The 17114-nt window shown below is 42.6% G+C and overlaps 1 protein-coding gene across 3 annotated transcripts in view; it reads right to left on the reverse strand.

Annotated features, from left to right (window-relative positions):
* Nucleotides 1-15066, reverse strand: part of LOC126873964 (protein tincar) — a 37159-nt gene extending 22093 nt beyond the window's left edge. For all 3 annotated transcript variants that reach the window (XM_050635424.1, XM_050635422.1, XM_050635423.1), the window contains exon 1: nt 14372-15066. The gene's annotated coding sequence lies outside the window, so the exon portion shown is untranslated. The remainder of the gene's footprint in view (nt 1-14371) is intronic.
* Between the last annotated feature and the right edge of the window lie 2048 nt (nt 15067-17114).

Here is a 17114-nt window from a genome sequence, read left to right on the forward strand (position 1 = left end):
TACGGTTGTAGAATATCGACAACGGTTGCGGAGTACGATAGATATCCGACATAATGTAGTTTGGAATAATATAGAGACGCAACAGAGACTGCAATGGTGACGAGAGCATCGATGTTATTCGATAACGAAAGTAGGTACGCAGTCGATGTCAGTCTTCCTGACAGTCTTGCTTAGCTTACGATCGACTGTGACGCGGCAATTATCGTGAATTTCACCGTGGCTTGGTAGGGGGTTGCCAGTCAGAATAATTTGAAAGGTAAGCGATAGGGCAGCGCGTATACGTGCTCCGTTGCAGCAGGCGGAGCAGACGTATTCGACTCACGGAGTCATAAATTTGAAATTGGAGGAACTGGGAAATAGAATTTCGTACGAATATCGTTTAATCTCGCGGATGTTATGACTGGCCCGACAGATACACGCCAGACCTTTTTATAAATATTTTCGAACGGAACAGCTCTCCGGCGAACAACTGCAACAAAGTTGGCGCGAATATCAACATCCCTGACTGGTATTTTTACGATATCCGTTTGCCATATCTGTTCGACAGAATGTAATACACGTTCGTTGTTACGATTGCCTCGCGTAATTCCGATCGATCGAGTAGCCACGACAAACAAGGTTCGTCGCTCTTCGACGGATTAGATCGGACATCCAACCTGATCGTGACTTCCTTTGTGGATTAATATGCCCCGGGAATATTAATGGCTTTACGAACGTAATTAGTTTTGTGGCGAAGGGATCGGATTCGATCGGTTTCATCCATTCGTCGAGCCGTTTCCGCAAAAGACGGTCGCCTACCGAAAGGGGAGAATTATCGAAACGCCATGGAAATGCGAGGGTTACGAGAATTAGCATCGCCTATCGAAAGTGCGAATAGCTATTTAAACGTTTGAACAAGCGATGCTTGCGATATATCGAGTGCTCTCTGGCGTTTTTCTTATCGCCTCTTTCGGTCGACCGAAACCGAGAAAAATTAAACCTCGACGGTTCGAGGGACGTGCGACATTTTATCGCCAGTGACTCGTAAATTAAATTCAATGGGTTAAATTCAAAAGCTGTCCGTGCTACGGCTACAGAAAGTATTGGCACAATGGAGTTCTCTCCATTTTCTTTTTCTACGCGCACGAAACATCACGTCATCGTTATCGTTATCGTTATCGTTATCCTTATCGTTATCGTGAGTCACATTAAAATACTACCTTTGAACTACCACAAAATAATCATGAAAGCCAGAAGATGAAGGAAACTGTACTTGTCGTATTTTTCCTCTGCGATTCTCCTATGCTAAAAGTAAAAGGAATCGAACGAAATGAAACGTCGAGTTCAATTAGGAGGATTAACGAGCGACGTGATGCGAGGGCACGCACGTTTTCTCGCCTTGACCGTGTCTGTGATTAAACGAGAGCACGTGCATAAGTACGAATGTATAGAATTCGAAGCAGCGCGAAACACTCGTTGCTTCGTTCCCGTATAACTTGGTTTCCGGGCGTGTTCAACAGCTCCCAAATACGATTAGCGCAGGCTTTACGAAACTTGACGCGCCTGTGAATCCCGTCAGGGGGATGTTATATTTGGTTACGGCGCGTTGCTTTCGTGTCCATCGAATTCGACTAAAGAAAACAAAGTTTGCGTACCGCGCGGCTCTAATTTTCACCATCTGTTTCCTTTGTCTTCCACCCTTTGGTCGAAGCTTTCTCCATGAACCGTTATCTTACGATGTTTTATCACGTCACCCGCCATACTCTACCCTATTCGCTATTTTCTTATCGTTTCCTTCTTCCCTGTGGTATACTTCCGTATAACGATAGAATGGGACGTAACGGATATAGATAAAAAACACAAAACTACACGAACCAACCTAAGTACTTATATACAAAGTATCTTGAATTTTATCCCGTGTAATTGAATAGTTTCTCCAGCTACGAAAAACGCGTTTCTTTTTACTCTTTCTTTCGCTCGGCCCCTTCTCTTCGAGGTTTTCAAGCGATCGTCCCTTTCTCGCGTTCATAGTAATCTCGGATAAAATCCCAAGTGATTGCCTTCCGTTTTCTACAGTCCGACCAAACAAGAAAAGCTGCATATAAGCTCTGCCTTTCCTATATGTACGTGTGTGTCGCTGGAACTGAAAAGTCGTAGGAAATATTGGTGTCGACCGAAAGGAAAACCACGGAGGAACGAAGGGAACGGACACTAGTAGTTTGTAATCCGGATAGAATGATAAACCAAACAGATCGTGATACGGAAAAGAAGAAAATATTAGACGATCAATGTTTCCGGTCGTATCTACAAATTTGTATTCGGAGTGCGGTAATTTTCGCGATTTTCCTTTATCGTTATCCGATGCAACGATCGGCTCGTTATGGTTCACATCGTTAAGAAAAGGTTTAAAATAAAAAGATGGTAGTACGGCAAAGGTGAAAGGAAATAGGATATTATTCTTATCGCCCCTTATAATTGCAAGCTAAGGGATAAACAACAGCTGCAAGATATAACCGGGGTCTCGACGTATATCGTATATCGTGAATCTACGAGACGCAGCAATCGTTGCTGTCGTTATAGAGATACGCAGGAAGAAGTATCTCGACATATCGTTTTCGTTAAATCGTACGAAAGAAAGGAGAGAAAATTAGAATATCGAAAACTCTTTACCGCGAATGTCGCGTTACTTTTTAGTAATCCGTCAAAAAATTTCCATTGAACGCGATTCACGCGATTAAAGAAGTTTCGGCGGACGAAAAAATCGATGCGGCGGTCGGTCGCGTTTTCAATTTTCACGTTACGGGGCAAACGATTTTTAACACACTACCATTATCGTTGGCTTTGACGTGGCTGTTAAACGCGCAAAGAGAGTATATTTCGCGAAATTTTAATGTTCCCATAAAAGATCGTCCGTGCTGTTTTATACGACACATATATACACACAGGCGGTAAATTAATTCGCGAAATAAAATACGCAGAGGCTGGAAATCGAACCGGCACGGCCGCTAGCCGAAGGGAAATTTGATTGATAGGAACTGAAGCGACCATCGGAAAAGCACTTTAGATAATTGGATACTGTTAAATCTCATTAGGTAAACCGAACAAGTACATAGTTACTTGTGTACATGGCGACAGCTTGATACCGTGCACATAGGTTCGGTAAATTCCGACGCGATATTATCGTATAGAGAAACAAAGACGTCGATGGTTAATTTCTGATACTAAAAAGCCACTGGGTCGACCGTATCTCCGCAGAGGCACCAACGATCGCGATGGTCTTTGTACCTTCTATAAAAGCATTATTTTCGTTAAATAACAGTCATTGATGTTATACGATAGAGGAACGCTTGGATGAATGTGTAATAGAAATATATTTAAATAAGTACTGGCAGCGTTACATTGCAACAGAGCTCCGAAACCATGGGTCTATGGGTTATTTATATAATTACGAAAACTGGCCTGTCTATAGCCCGTTGTACCATCTGTGCAAGGCATGTTCCTAAAAAGGCTATGAGGCTGAGAGGCCCTTCAAATTGATTTAGCGCCAAACAATACTTAATGGCTTCGAGGACTGAGAAAACTGAACACTAGAGCAGATATCGAGTTTTCCTAAAAGTGAGAAATCACTTCAACAATATTTATTTAACAGATTAGAGATGCATTATATTACAGGAATATTCGCTGACATAAGAAAACAAATATTATATCAGTACGATGTCCAAACCTCAAACTAGAGATTGTTCGTTATTATTTACATAATTATTTATGTATTTACTTGGTATAACAAACGCGTCAAGTCCCTTTCCAACTCCAACCGAGGAAGATCATTTCGCGTTATGCCAATATGTTACAAGTACTTTATTTTGCTTTTATTGCTATAAAATACGGTAACTTGGCGGTGAAACTTGGTGCAGTTTTATTTTAATAAAAATAACCGTACGGTATAGCGAATGATTCTATCCGAAAATATAACTTTGATACGAAGAATTCGGTAAATCGAAATATATCGTCGTCGAAGCAACACGATAAAGCGATGGTTTGGAAAAATTTCGTTCGGGGACAGCCGGTCAACGGTCGATACCTTTAACCGGATGTTTCGAGCGAGCATTGCAGGGTTAAACGATAGTAACGAGTCACTTGGTACAGGAGTGGGTGTTGTGTCACGCTCGTAGGGTGATATTAAATACGGGAGTATCGAGTTGCGAACAAGTCGAGCGTGAACGGCGCAAGTAAATGGATCCATGTACGATGTGTACTCGTGAAAATCGGCAGTGCTTACGGCGGCTGTTACGCCAACCAAAGACAAACTCGTGATCGAAGTTACACTTTGTCGAACCGACATTGTAATTTCTAATCGCACGGACCTAGCTACTTTCGTTTTAAAAGCTCGTAGATTCGTGGAAATTTCGTCTTGTTCTTTACATTTAGTTTTCCATTTAATCTCGATTCAAGGCTATTGACTTTTTCTAGCTGCATACAAATCTAACTTTGATCTAATTTGTAACGCGCTCTTAAAAAAAAAAAAAAAAAAAAAATACGAATGCAGTCATTGCTTAACCTAATAATTACGAATTAATTTGGATTCGGTATATCGTTGCTAGACGGCGGATTTTTATGCATTTATAGGAAATTTGAGAGTTAAAAATTTTACAAAATGCACATAATATGGAAAAATATATGAAATATCCGTAGAGCGCTTTCTATAATATTCGGCAGATGAAACGATTTTTTACCGTGGTTCTACTTTCTAACTGTGTTCTCCAAAATGTGACAAAATTTCCGCTGTTTAATTCTCACGAACCAGGAATTCTTAAGTTAACCGGGAAAGAGTTGAAAGACATGAAATTTTAAATGGAAATTACAAGGTTTCGTTGAGAAATCGAGTTTCAGGAAACGGAGTCGAGAAAACGAAAGGAAAATTAATTCGTTCGATCGAACGGATGATAAATACTCTGGCCCCTTGACCCATATTCTTGACACCACTGTCAAGTTCCTATACCGATTGTATTACAGTGTCGGAGCTGATTGCACCATCGCACGCGTAGTAGCGGTGCCTTCTACGGTATACTCAAGCGTCTACGTTTTCAATTTCACGCGATTAGAAAATCATTGCAACCCCTCGTTACTAATTACATTAAGATAGAATAATTAACATCGCGTGTAACGTTACATGAAGGGGTTGCGCCACCCTTATAATAGTTTCTGGTATTTCTTAATTTTCTAATCGCAGAACAGAACAGAATCTAATCGTGTAGAACAGCGTGTCGAAATGGTTTGTCAACGTTCAAGTTGCCGACGAAATTCAGGGACAAAATACGCCAGATATTTTATGAAATTTTAGGCGTGTACGAGAAAAAAAAAAGAAATTAAGAAATCGACGGTCATAAAAAATATAGTTTACGGCTGTATACGCAAGTTACGAATTTATATACAGGGAAAGTAAAGTTTCGTGGCGACCGAAGGACTTTCTCGAACCGTGGAAAAACGATAATTCGTGTCAGCGATCGTCGTGTCGCTTATGTATATCGTCGGCTATTCTCTCTAATCTTTAAACAGCGTAGAGACTTTTTGCTACGTATATCGACCGGTTAGAAATAACTTTACAGGTCAATACGCAGCTTTTCGCGTTATCCGTTAATCGTTAAGCGACTCGTAGTTCGACGAAGGTTCGACAGTACGCCGTGAATCGTACGGATGTATAAACGCGTTGTTCTTTTTGTCCCCGTCTCATTCCCAGTCCCCGGGAATATTTTTGGAATAATTAGCCAACGTAAAGCGGAATATTCTACTTCAGGACCGAGCACCTTCGTCAAAAGAACGAGAAAATAATGAACGAAGGAAAGAAGAATTGCCAGGGACGAGGAACTGCTTAGACAAAAAGGTACACAGACTGGAAGGGAGGCAGACCGACGAACAGGTCGTCGAGCTACCAAGAGAGCAAAACCAGCGTGGCATTCTGATGCACAATAAGTGTTGGGTTACGATAAACTGGTCAGAAACAATGGAGGTTGTCGGAGCAATGTGCTCCAAACTGTGCAGCCAAGCTTCGACTATCGTGTTACTAGCGTATATACCAGGCGAGTCGCGACGATCACACGGCAAGAAGGTTGCCAAAGGATCGACAACGAGAGCCGTGGCCTGCTCGGTTGCTTGGCGGCAACGATATTGCTTGCTGCGCGATATTACCTAGTCCAATTTTTCACGTATCGTCCCTGAAGATAACCCGCATAACAAGATGCATCGTAAACGATTATACGAGCGAGAGTATGAGGGAAAGGCATCGACGGATGAAACAGATGTTCGACCGTATTCGCGGAATAACGCGTCAACGAGAGTTGTAAGGTCTCGTCTAGATACGGTAATCGACGCCACGAATCAGTCGATCGCCTATTTCGGTTAAGATAATAGAGATGGTTCGAATGATTTTAACTCTGAGTTGACAATTGCGTTTCTTTTCTATAGAACTTTATTGAATAACACAAGTTTATAACCACCGTTTACGCGACTGATCGTTGACTGATGAGAGTTTGTAATTCCAGTGTCGAGGTGTTCTCGTATTATTACGGAGGAAAGCTCGGTGTGGCTGTGTCCCTTTGAACTAACAACGCGGATTCGTCGTTCACACTTTTGGTTAGGAAAAGTGAGGGTAACGATCCGCGATGCCAATTGGTTATAGCCCACGTTAATAAATGAAGATAGGTTTTCCCATTAAGTAACTACCTACTTTCTCCGTAATTTGTAAGTACGTACAATAGATCTAAGGACTGCTCAAGGACCATCCATAAACCGACAAAACTTACAGAAACGATAAACTAAAAGTTTAAGTTTATGGTGAATCCTTGAAGTTATCGAGGGTACGCGGTGAGGGCACGCACACATCTGGCCCCTAATGTCACAGTGGCCATGTGAATTGACGTTACAACGTCGAGGAGGAAAACTAGCTATGGATGTGTCTAAAGCACGAGACAAGCGGATTCGTCGATTACAATTTTCGGTAGAGAAGCGAAGGCAGTAGGTGCTGGCCGGCTCCTGCCGAAGGTCGCTCACGAGTGAAATCGACCTTCGAACCTTGTATCTGGGAAAAGCCGCTTATCTCGTGTTTTATCGTAACGAGCAATAAACCCTAAGCAGTGTCTCGATTCGAAAGACGCATCGTAGAAAATTAGGGTGTCGACAGTTAGCTGACAAACAATCAAGATAAAGTAAATCTTAAGACGCCAATAGATTTTGTCGCTGTAAAAAGGATTTTATACGTGGCGATAACGATTCCTTGGGATCGTTGCGGATCCGAGCAAATATGTTTGAACAGCTGTTAGCCATCTCGATCGAAGGATGGATTAGAATATGTGGTCGGGCGACGGGACGTAACGACAGGCAACGGAAAAGTCTTAGGTTTCAAAGACATAATGAGAACTTGGCAGGAATATTATCTTGCTCGTATTTGTAGTAGAAGAATTAGGTTTTCGAGAAGTTCTATAAAGCTTGGCCTTCTGTAAAATTGGGAAACTGGCCGTAAATGGAGGCTCGCATTAGTCTTTCTCTACCCAACGCACGATCCCTTTTCTTTCACTTTCTCTGTTTTACCGTCAACTTCCTTCCTTCTCTCTCTTTCTAGCCCCACTCCTCTTTAACTACTTTTCTCTTGCCTTGCTTTGTTGCTGCTCCGTTCTCCGTGTTAACTTGATACCCAGTAGACGCAAAGACAATAGGGAACACGTTGCGGTTTATAATGGATCAAGCGCGACAAACGTTATAAATCAATGTTAAAGCAGGAGATGTGAATCGCGGGAGGTGAAACGAGAAATAAATAATTTCAAGAGACATGCGAATTGCGAAGGAACAGATGTTCCGTCATTTGTCTTCAGCTTTGTTTCGATGTTTCCTTTCTTACGAGAGACTGCTCGAGTGTAATAAAAATCGCTCAACCCGTAGAAACATATACGATAATAAAATAAGGCAGATATCGTACATTTTGAAGAAAACCATCGATTGTGTTTATATCCACGAACGAAACGGAACAAAACAAAAGCCAAGTTTCCAGCGAAGTAATAACAAACGGACGATTAAAATAAGCGAAACCTTTCGATTTGTCAAGAAATAACTGCTGCATTATTTATTTATGCGCGCGAAAGAAACAGAAGACGAACGAAGTTTCGAACGAAATGCGATACGTACGTATAAAATAAATGGTCATGAAATATTCGAGCGATATAGAAATAGATTGGACTTCCATCCGCGATATAAATATAGCATATATGGATAAATGTCGATATACATATTGCACGTATATCCGGAACGTCGATTTGCCAGTGGCGTTTGCGTTCTCGTTCGAGAGCAGAACAAAAGAGCTGTCGTGCACGAGCACTTTGACGTTTGCTGGAACAGGGTAGCAACGTGTAAAGCAAAGAAGAATTACGAAAGCTTGGGACGAACGTGATATGATGAAACGTACAATGCCAGGTGGTAGCGAAAAATCGTAATCGAGTGTCTGATGGCCGCTTTGACGCAATAAAACGGCGATGAATCGGTAAACAAGTTTCGCGTAAGCCACCTTCTTCCACTTTAACTTCGTAACGAGTTATATACAGTTGCGTACAGTTATTGCGACACGTTGTATATAGCCTAGCCGAGAAATAAAATATCGTTACGAGTATTTAGCAATTACAATATGTATGAAACGCAGAAAAAGGACTAGGCAGCAAAAAAAAAACACGGTCGGTCGTTGCGACACGAATTATGTCCATAAAAATATGAATTTGCATAAATATGCAAAGTCATCGAAACTTAATAGTACGAGCGAAGACAGCGTGGCGTAAAATTAATGATAAAAAAGGAGTAGTCGAACAGTTAAAGGAGTAGTTAAAGCGAAGTTAAAACAGTTGTTCGAATCACGGCCACAACTGTACACAAGACTCAAGACTAAGACTAGTCTCGTGGTCGGATGCTTGCAGTTTTTATATGTCGCGTTTGTAGGTGTTGAAGGACAAGGGAAGGATCCTGATTGCCCTACGTAATGGAGAAAGCGTAATGTTGGGCCATGTGCAAAGGTCAAGTTGAAACCCAGCGGTCAGGTAGTATGGAATGGCGTGGATTTGGGTATGGTCGTTGTCACAACAAAGTCGATCTCCTAACGATACTACGATCTAATAAATCGTCTCTTAAATCCGTTTAATCGATTATGCCGTCGATCGTCGATTATAACAATTATTTGGGGAATTTTGGTTAGCTGTGGAAAGGGGAACGCGAGGCATTTTATATCGCGATACGTGGCATCGAACGTCGTTCTTCCTATGGCGACTGCAAAAAGGGGTAACAAAGCTCAGAAACGCGTAGAAGAAATCCGGATCGGAGAGGTAAAGCACAAAGAAGAGTGGAAAGGATCGCATACCTGTGGAACAGGTGTTCCATCGAAGACCGGCTTTTCGTTCTCTTTCCCTTCGCGCGTACACATCCACGCCTCCACCACTACAACCTTCGCCAACTACTATACTCGGTTCGAACGTTTGCCTACAAATACACACATACGTGTATAGAACATTCGTATAGAGATTTTCTCGAGGACCGTAGACGACGATGGTAGAACGTTACGACAATCACCTTTGTGCGCTGCTATTGTACCCAGCACTTGCAGCAATAGGCGTAACGATAAATCTGACACGATCGCCGAACAGAACTAAACGACCTCGATCGTTGTAACAATAATCGAAAGCGGTCGCGTGACGAATTCTTTGATCGAACTGTTGACCAATAGTATACGATAGGATACTACGATGGCTCACGGAAGTGTGTTAAGGATCGTCATAGACAACTTTTACGTTCGTACTCTACGCCTTGTACGAAACGTTATCGTATCGACGTTAGTCATGACGTTAGTCATGACGAGACTCGGTCGTCACGATTATATTGGCCAAATTCGAAAGCAATTCGAAAATTTATACGTATAAAATATATATTTGACGAAATATTAATATACACGGCACGAATAGTCGTAACTTTGAAAATGTTTCATACGACACACATAATATATTCGTAAAAGGTGTCTACAAATGATCGAATATTTTGATGAACCTGTGCGTACGGAACACGATATACGGAAGCACGATAGTCCCAGCGTGCAATTAGCGACGTGCGATCGGAAAGAAAGAGTTCGATTAGCGCGAACGTACGAGCGCACTTGGCTCGGTGCCCGCGAAAATTTACCGTGTTTTAATCGCGCTGCTTCCATTGTGTCCAGCTTGATTTTGTTTTCATGGCGGGGCGTTCTCTTCGATTCGGAGTAATTAATTGCCCGACCGATTGAAATAAAATTGATTTTCAGTTGAAACTTTCGAACGAACGAAAGATCTGGAATATTTGTTTCGAACAATTTGTTTGAAAGCATCGTTAAACGATAGTTTGAAACTTCAAAGTGGCGTATGGAGGCTGTTGCGACGTTCGGTGGTACGTGGCGATAATTCGATGAAACAGCGCTGGAACGAGCGCTCGCGTTTTTCTATAAAAGCCTATCCCGAAATTGCCACCGACACCGAGTCGTAGAGCGATAAATTTATCCGGGATGGTCTCCTTCCCGTGTGGACGAAACGACAAAAATAACCCCGTAGCCTGCTCTTTGCGCTCCAACGAATGCATAACTACGGAAGGATGCACTCGTTTCTCGAAGAACGCGTTTTGTTATCCGTTCGATCGTTTAACCACGAATCGATTTCCTTCCTTCTCCTTCAACTACTTATTACTCGTCGTCTCTACGAATGCCTCGAAATACTCGTGTTGCAGCGATTTAAAGCCGCGAGCAAATCTATCGGTAAAGAATTAATTATTTTCTTTCCGATACTCGATCGTCTTGGACATGCGGTAAAAGGCGTATAGTAATTCGTAAAAACTGGACCTGTAGGAAATCGATCGTCGAATAGTTATTCCTTCGTCAATTTTCTAACGACCTGGGCGTGCAGTAAAGAATTTATGGCAGTCTATGAAAGCTGCGGCGTTACGCGTTACTCGATATTACGCTCATAAATTACGAAGACAAGAAAAATATCGCTGTATGAGAGTAATCGTACTGCCCAGATCGTATAAGTGCCAGGATAGCCTGTTGCGTGCACAAAATATGTACGTCTCGGCGGTGCTCCTTCCAAAGAAAGTTTCATATTAAGCAAACCTCCGTATAATTATTTCAACCCTTTCGCAGTGCAACACAGGGGAGACTCGGGCAAGCCGTCAAATATAGCTCTATAAATTTCCCGTTTGTAACATCGTCCTACATAATGTATACCTGTTCGTGTTTAATATATACTTATTAGCTTTTCTTATACGAAGATGAAATATTTTTTAAATTGCATACATTTTTAATCAAATACACTTTGTATTTAAAAAGTGGGGGAAAAAGTTTCGACGAGATAAAGGGACGACTATCCTTCGAATCGTTCGTCTCGGATTCTTCGTCGAAGGGTTACCATGCCACGATACACGCTCCGCCGGAAGCATAGTCGTGAACGATTTTTAGATTGATCGGAAACCGGAAGCCGGTATACACATATACACACAAGGTTGCTTTGAAGCTCGAAACGTTTACAAAGCCCGTAACGCGATCACGTAGAACGAAGAAAAAGGATTTCGAGGTCGTTACATATACATACGAGTATATACGCTGAAAATTAGTTAGCACGAAAATTAGTCACGATACGGTCGTCCATTTGAAGCATTTCAAAATCCAATTTCGTTTCTCATCGCGTAGAGGCCAGTCGAGCTTAGCACCGACCGCGAAATAAATCGCTTTCGATAACTTTCTTCTACAAAAGATTCGTCCTTGCGCGCTCTTTCGAACGAGAATACGCTGAATAAAACTGTTCGCTATAATAAATGGTGATATTGTCCGCGAAGAAAAGTTTAACTCCGGCAGTGCAGACGGCATACGCGATGAAAGGTGCGTGAAAAAAGAACCGATGAAAAGGCTATTATATTCGATTTCGAGGGAGCCGATCGGTCCTTTTCCATCGCCGCTACGCTAGAACCTCGTAATGAGATTAATTATCAATAACGAGCCTCCTTCACCGAACGATCTATTATGCCGCGGAGTCGATATCGTTAAACTGCCTCGTCCGCGATATTAGTCGATGGTTTGACTCGCTGGCTTTCGTTGACATACTTACATGTATTATATATATTTAAGCAATCTTGCATCTTCGTGAACAGAAGTAAAACGATGGTACTAAACGCGTCAAATATTCGAACGAATATTATACTCATTCCGGGTATCTTTACACCTTTAAATATCCGAAAGTAATGGAATATTCGCGACGGAAAATTTTTACGAATACGTTACGCGCTTTCGACGGAAACTTTCGAAATCTCGCTGTCTCTGTGATATTGTTCCTCGTTACGTTCATCTCTCCAGCTGGATTTCTTAAAAAGGAGGCAAGAGAGTACTCCACTGTCATCGAGGCTAAAGCTCGATCATTTTGCAAGGCAAGAAAGCGGTAAAGTAGTCGGAGGTAAGAACAAGGCAGAACAGGGAATGTGAAAGACAGGGAGTAGCTTTTGATAAGTAACGACGTAACCTCTCGACGATCCTCTTCCGCGAGTTGCTTTAATATACACGACTTGTATAGCTGTATGCTCGGAGATAGGGAAAGAGTGGTAAACATTACCTCGAAGAGGGAAACCGGTATCGTTCTTTCTACCATCGTCTAACCCGCGTTCAACCTCGTAGACGACCTAATCCCTGATCTCGAACCAGAGTTTTACAAGAAGCGGAGTACGATCGGCGTAGCTTTTAAGAGGATCGATCTTAACTCGATCGTCTGATCGTTTGATCGCATCGTGCCGTGTCTGGGCCGCATTCCGAGCGGTTCTCCGAGAGAAACGTAGAAATACCGTTAAATGTAGACGATTTTCGGTAAATCGGCTACTGAGCGTACCGGCTAAACGACAACGCTTCCGTGAACCGGTAACGTCTGTATGTCGCACGTGGCACGTGCCAGCAACGATTATTACGCAACGTGGGAACGATGAATGAACCGAGAACTTTACGGTACGTTGACTTTCACGGGAACGACCGACGTCGATTATCAATCTTCGATGCGCGCTCGTTCCGTCGTTCATTAACGTCCAAAGTCGATCGAACGAACGTACCGTTCGATGGGAATAAATCGATCGTAAGATCGCGCGTGCGAAAGAGCAATCGAAACGACGCGTGCTGTCTTTTTCGTTGACGAGTGCAATTAGAAGAATTCACAGGCTAAACGAAAGAGAAGAAGAGAAGGAGAGAAAGGAGGATCAGAGAGGTATCAGGATCGGATACCACGGCAGACTCTTAGAAGATAAATCGATCGAAACTTCACTTCGTCCACGAAATACGCGAATTTATGAAAACAGAGTTTCTTTTCTGAGATATCACGCTATATTCGATTATATTCGAGAAACTCGACTATATCGATACGATATTTTAACGTCCTCGATACTTTGAAATTACAACGAGCGACATTTTGGAAATATCGGAGAGGACGTAAACACGCGTATTTAGCTCCAATACGAAAGAATGGGTCGCATGGTCCATTTACGTAACGTGGAATATTAGTAAACCAAGTACGGAACACGTAACTCCGACAGTAAGCCAGTTTACACGAGGAGAACTTACGACGTAACCTAATCCGATTCAAGCTGCAAGTACTGCGTGCAAAATGAAATCGTTGACGCGGAGGTAAGCATGAATTAATCATTGGGCGTACGCACGCTCGTAGGGACGGAAAGAATAAAAGTAGAGCGACGGAAAAGAAGTTGGAAACGTTCCATTAAATCTGTTAAACCCCCTTGACAGTGATAATCGTAGGTGAACGCGCGATAGTCACACTTGTATCGCATCGTTGGTATTGCAGAAACGAAACGAGCCTCGTTCCTGCACGCAACGTTCCTCCGCTCACCGCGTACGCTTGTTTCAGCGCAACCACCTTCTCTCCACCATCCTTCGATCCCGAATTCTCTCGTCTCTGCACCCCCTTTCAGCTACTCCCTTTTCCCCGGAACAATCTAATCTCCAGCTATCGATCTTAATTACACCCCGACTACTTCTCAACTACCGCTCAACAGTCACGTTTCTGGCATTTCGTTTCGTTAAGAAAAAAAAACTAACGAGGTTCGATCGGAACGTCCACCGATCTCGTCTGTTTTCACGCGAATCCACGTCGATTTTCGATACTCGATCTTCGAAAGATTCGATTTGACCCACATTTTCTATATATCGTTTTGTTCGATCGTAGACAAGACGAAACTGATAATTTTCACATATATCTGGTCGTTCCGATATCTCGTTGTTTCGTATATTGTATTTCGTGTTTCTACGTATAGTAAAGTATGCCGCAACGATCGATAAATGAAACACAATGAAACGCACACTGACCTTTCTGCTCCAATCCTGGTTCGACGTTGGCGACTTCCAGCGAGCGTAGATGCCTTTCGAAAAGTCAAATTCACCGGACACTGTAAACTACTGACACTCGCGGTTCTTCTGTCCGACCAATCTTTACATTCTTACCGGTGCTATTGGTCTACTCGTTCAAAATAGCCGCAATGCGTTCGGGTCCAAGTAAAAGCGAGTACCAAAAACGTATAGAACGAAAGACAGTGTCGCTAATATATAGCGTCACTCGAATTCTCACTCTTATGATCATCGCAGATGTTTCGTGAGCGAAACTTAGAATCCTACCAAACTCGACACGCGGTACGTCTTACGTCCAACCGAATGGACGAACGACGGAGAAATCTCGATTGATCGCTCAAAATTCGATACCAATGTCACTGCACGTGTGATTCGTCCGCACTGTGTCGATCGTCGATACTCCGGCTCGATTCACCTTCCAATCCCGGAAGTTTTCTCGATTCCCCGTAGTACGTACGTATTTCGGCGATTAAGATTCGAGAACGGCAAGAAGAACCGATCGGGTTCGAAGCACTCGCGTAACTAGGAAGCTATCGGTCCGAGTCTGGCAGTCGTGTGACTCGCAACGCGGTCGTAAGTGGAGAAACGAGCAAAGAATCGAGCGAAAAATCGAAAGGATCCGACGCGGTACACGTCCACGCTTGCTCTGACCAGCCCGGCGCATCGAATGTACCACGCATCTGCGCCGCGCACTTCCTCCCTTCATTGGCTCGTCGAGCTCTATCCTTCCCCCACTCCTTGCGCTACAGGGGTTCTCCTCACGCTCGACACCACCGCCGATTCTACTATTTTATCGACTTTCTTTTCCTTGCTCTTCTCCTTTTTTCCGGATAACAAGCGAATCTACCTGTAATCGAATTCCTTATAGAGTCCCTTTGTATTCTGTTCCCGATAGTTTTTAAGCTGTTTTCCATTTGTCATTGTTCGATATTCGTTTCAGCAAAATAGTTACATCGTTTCTAGTATCGACGTGGAAATCTTAATTACGCGTAATCGAAGTTACAGCGATTACGCCGTAGCTTACGCTCCGCGTTTTACACGCTCGAGCTGCTTGAACGCGGAATCGAAAAAAATAGGTGATATAACGATGCGATGCTTCCAATAGATTAATATATACTCTTTTCTTTTTTACAAAAAGTGAATGTATCGCATACCGATACACAAGCCACGCTTCTCGAACGAGTTATGAAATTAGCGACTCGTGAAAAGGCGCAACCACCCATACAGTCGAACTGGTCTATTCGCCAGAAGGAACTAGGCTTGTCATTGGTTAGGCTAAATTATCTTTGATGATCTTGTTTCGTGTCCAACTAGTTTTGCGTGTTTATGATAATTATGTTCGTTTGCCGAATCTAACGGTAGTTTTTTCCGTAAGACGCCCACGCCGATTAATCAACGGTGGCGGAGTTGCTTTTCTACTGTTATGTCATTACGAAGCCATTATGTCGTGTACGTTCGTTGGACAGTACCAGCTAGAACAATCGATGATATCGTATACATACACTCGCGAGTGAAACTGTACAAGTATCAGAATTGTTATATTTAACGATAGCAACGTGCTTACAATTAGTTTACTCGGTAAATTGAACCGTAATCTAAACTAGGAACGTGGGATCGTCAATTATTTGGAACGCTTGCTTCAGGGAATAGACGCAACTTTAAACGCCAAAGTCCCGCGAGTGTGCAATGCACGGACGAAACTGGAAAATGGTGTAATCCAGTCAACCAACTACTCGTCCGTGGAAAACATCGTTGAACTTTTTCAATTTTCGAGTTTCGATGTTGAAACAAATACGTGCATGCATATGTACGTTTGGTAACAAGTATGCGTGTACTACGTATGCACAGAAACGCGTTCCTTTTCTCTGTTTTCTCTATTTTTCCTTGGCGAATAGGTACTCCACAAACGTTCGTACATTCGCACAAACGAAAGAGCGTGTGTCTCGAACGATCATGTTCGACCGTTTTTTACGTTCGTCGTTGGTCCTGAAAACTCCAACGTTTTTTCAAACACCATATTTTTAGCGTGGATACGAGATGGGAGCCGGTATCCTTCTTCGCTCCTCTTTACTTTCCCTTCGCTCCTTTGCTTTCTATGAACCGGTCTTTACAGTTCTTATCGATGACGTTCATACCCGGAAATCGATCGAGATCGGTTATTCGAGAAAGAACGATAACAATGTTGCGAACGTGGCAATAATTCGTCGATCGAATCGAACAAGATGCAAGTAGATTAACGATATCTGGTTGACGATAGTTTAAACAATTCTATTCTTTCTATCGAACAATCAATCGTTCTTCCGTATTTGGAAAAGTCATTACATTCGATACGCGTACTTTGCCCCATTGTTGGATCATTTTCAGAAACGTTTATTCACCCCAGAGATATTCACCTGTAATAGCATTTGCTCTGGTTTACCCTGTCGATTCCATTTCCTCCTATCAACGAAGTCGATCCTTAACGTCCGGAACGAATTTTCATCGATAGAAATATTTCCGCCGCGAATTATCGATACCGTGTCACAGAGTCTTTTCATTTAACCTTCTGCTACGTTTTACATTTATGAATTCAACTTGTACGAATGTTTCGTCTACATCGAATAACTGCTTTCATGGTAAACGTTTAAACACGTCAATCGAGTAAATGACTAAATTGATACTTGCTACGGACATTGTTTGATTCGGAGTTGTAAAGGTCTTTTGA

Source organism: Bombus huntii, chromosome 15 (assembly GCF_024542735.1).
Source record: "Bombus huntii isolate Logan2020A chromosome 15, iyBomHunt1.1, whole genome shotgun sequence".
Taxonomy (NCBI): domain Eukaryota; kingdom Metazoa; phylum Arthropoda; class Insecta; order Hymenoptera; family Apidae; genus Bombus; species Bombus huntii.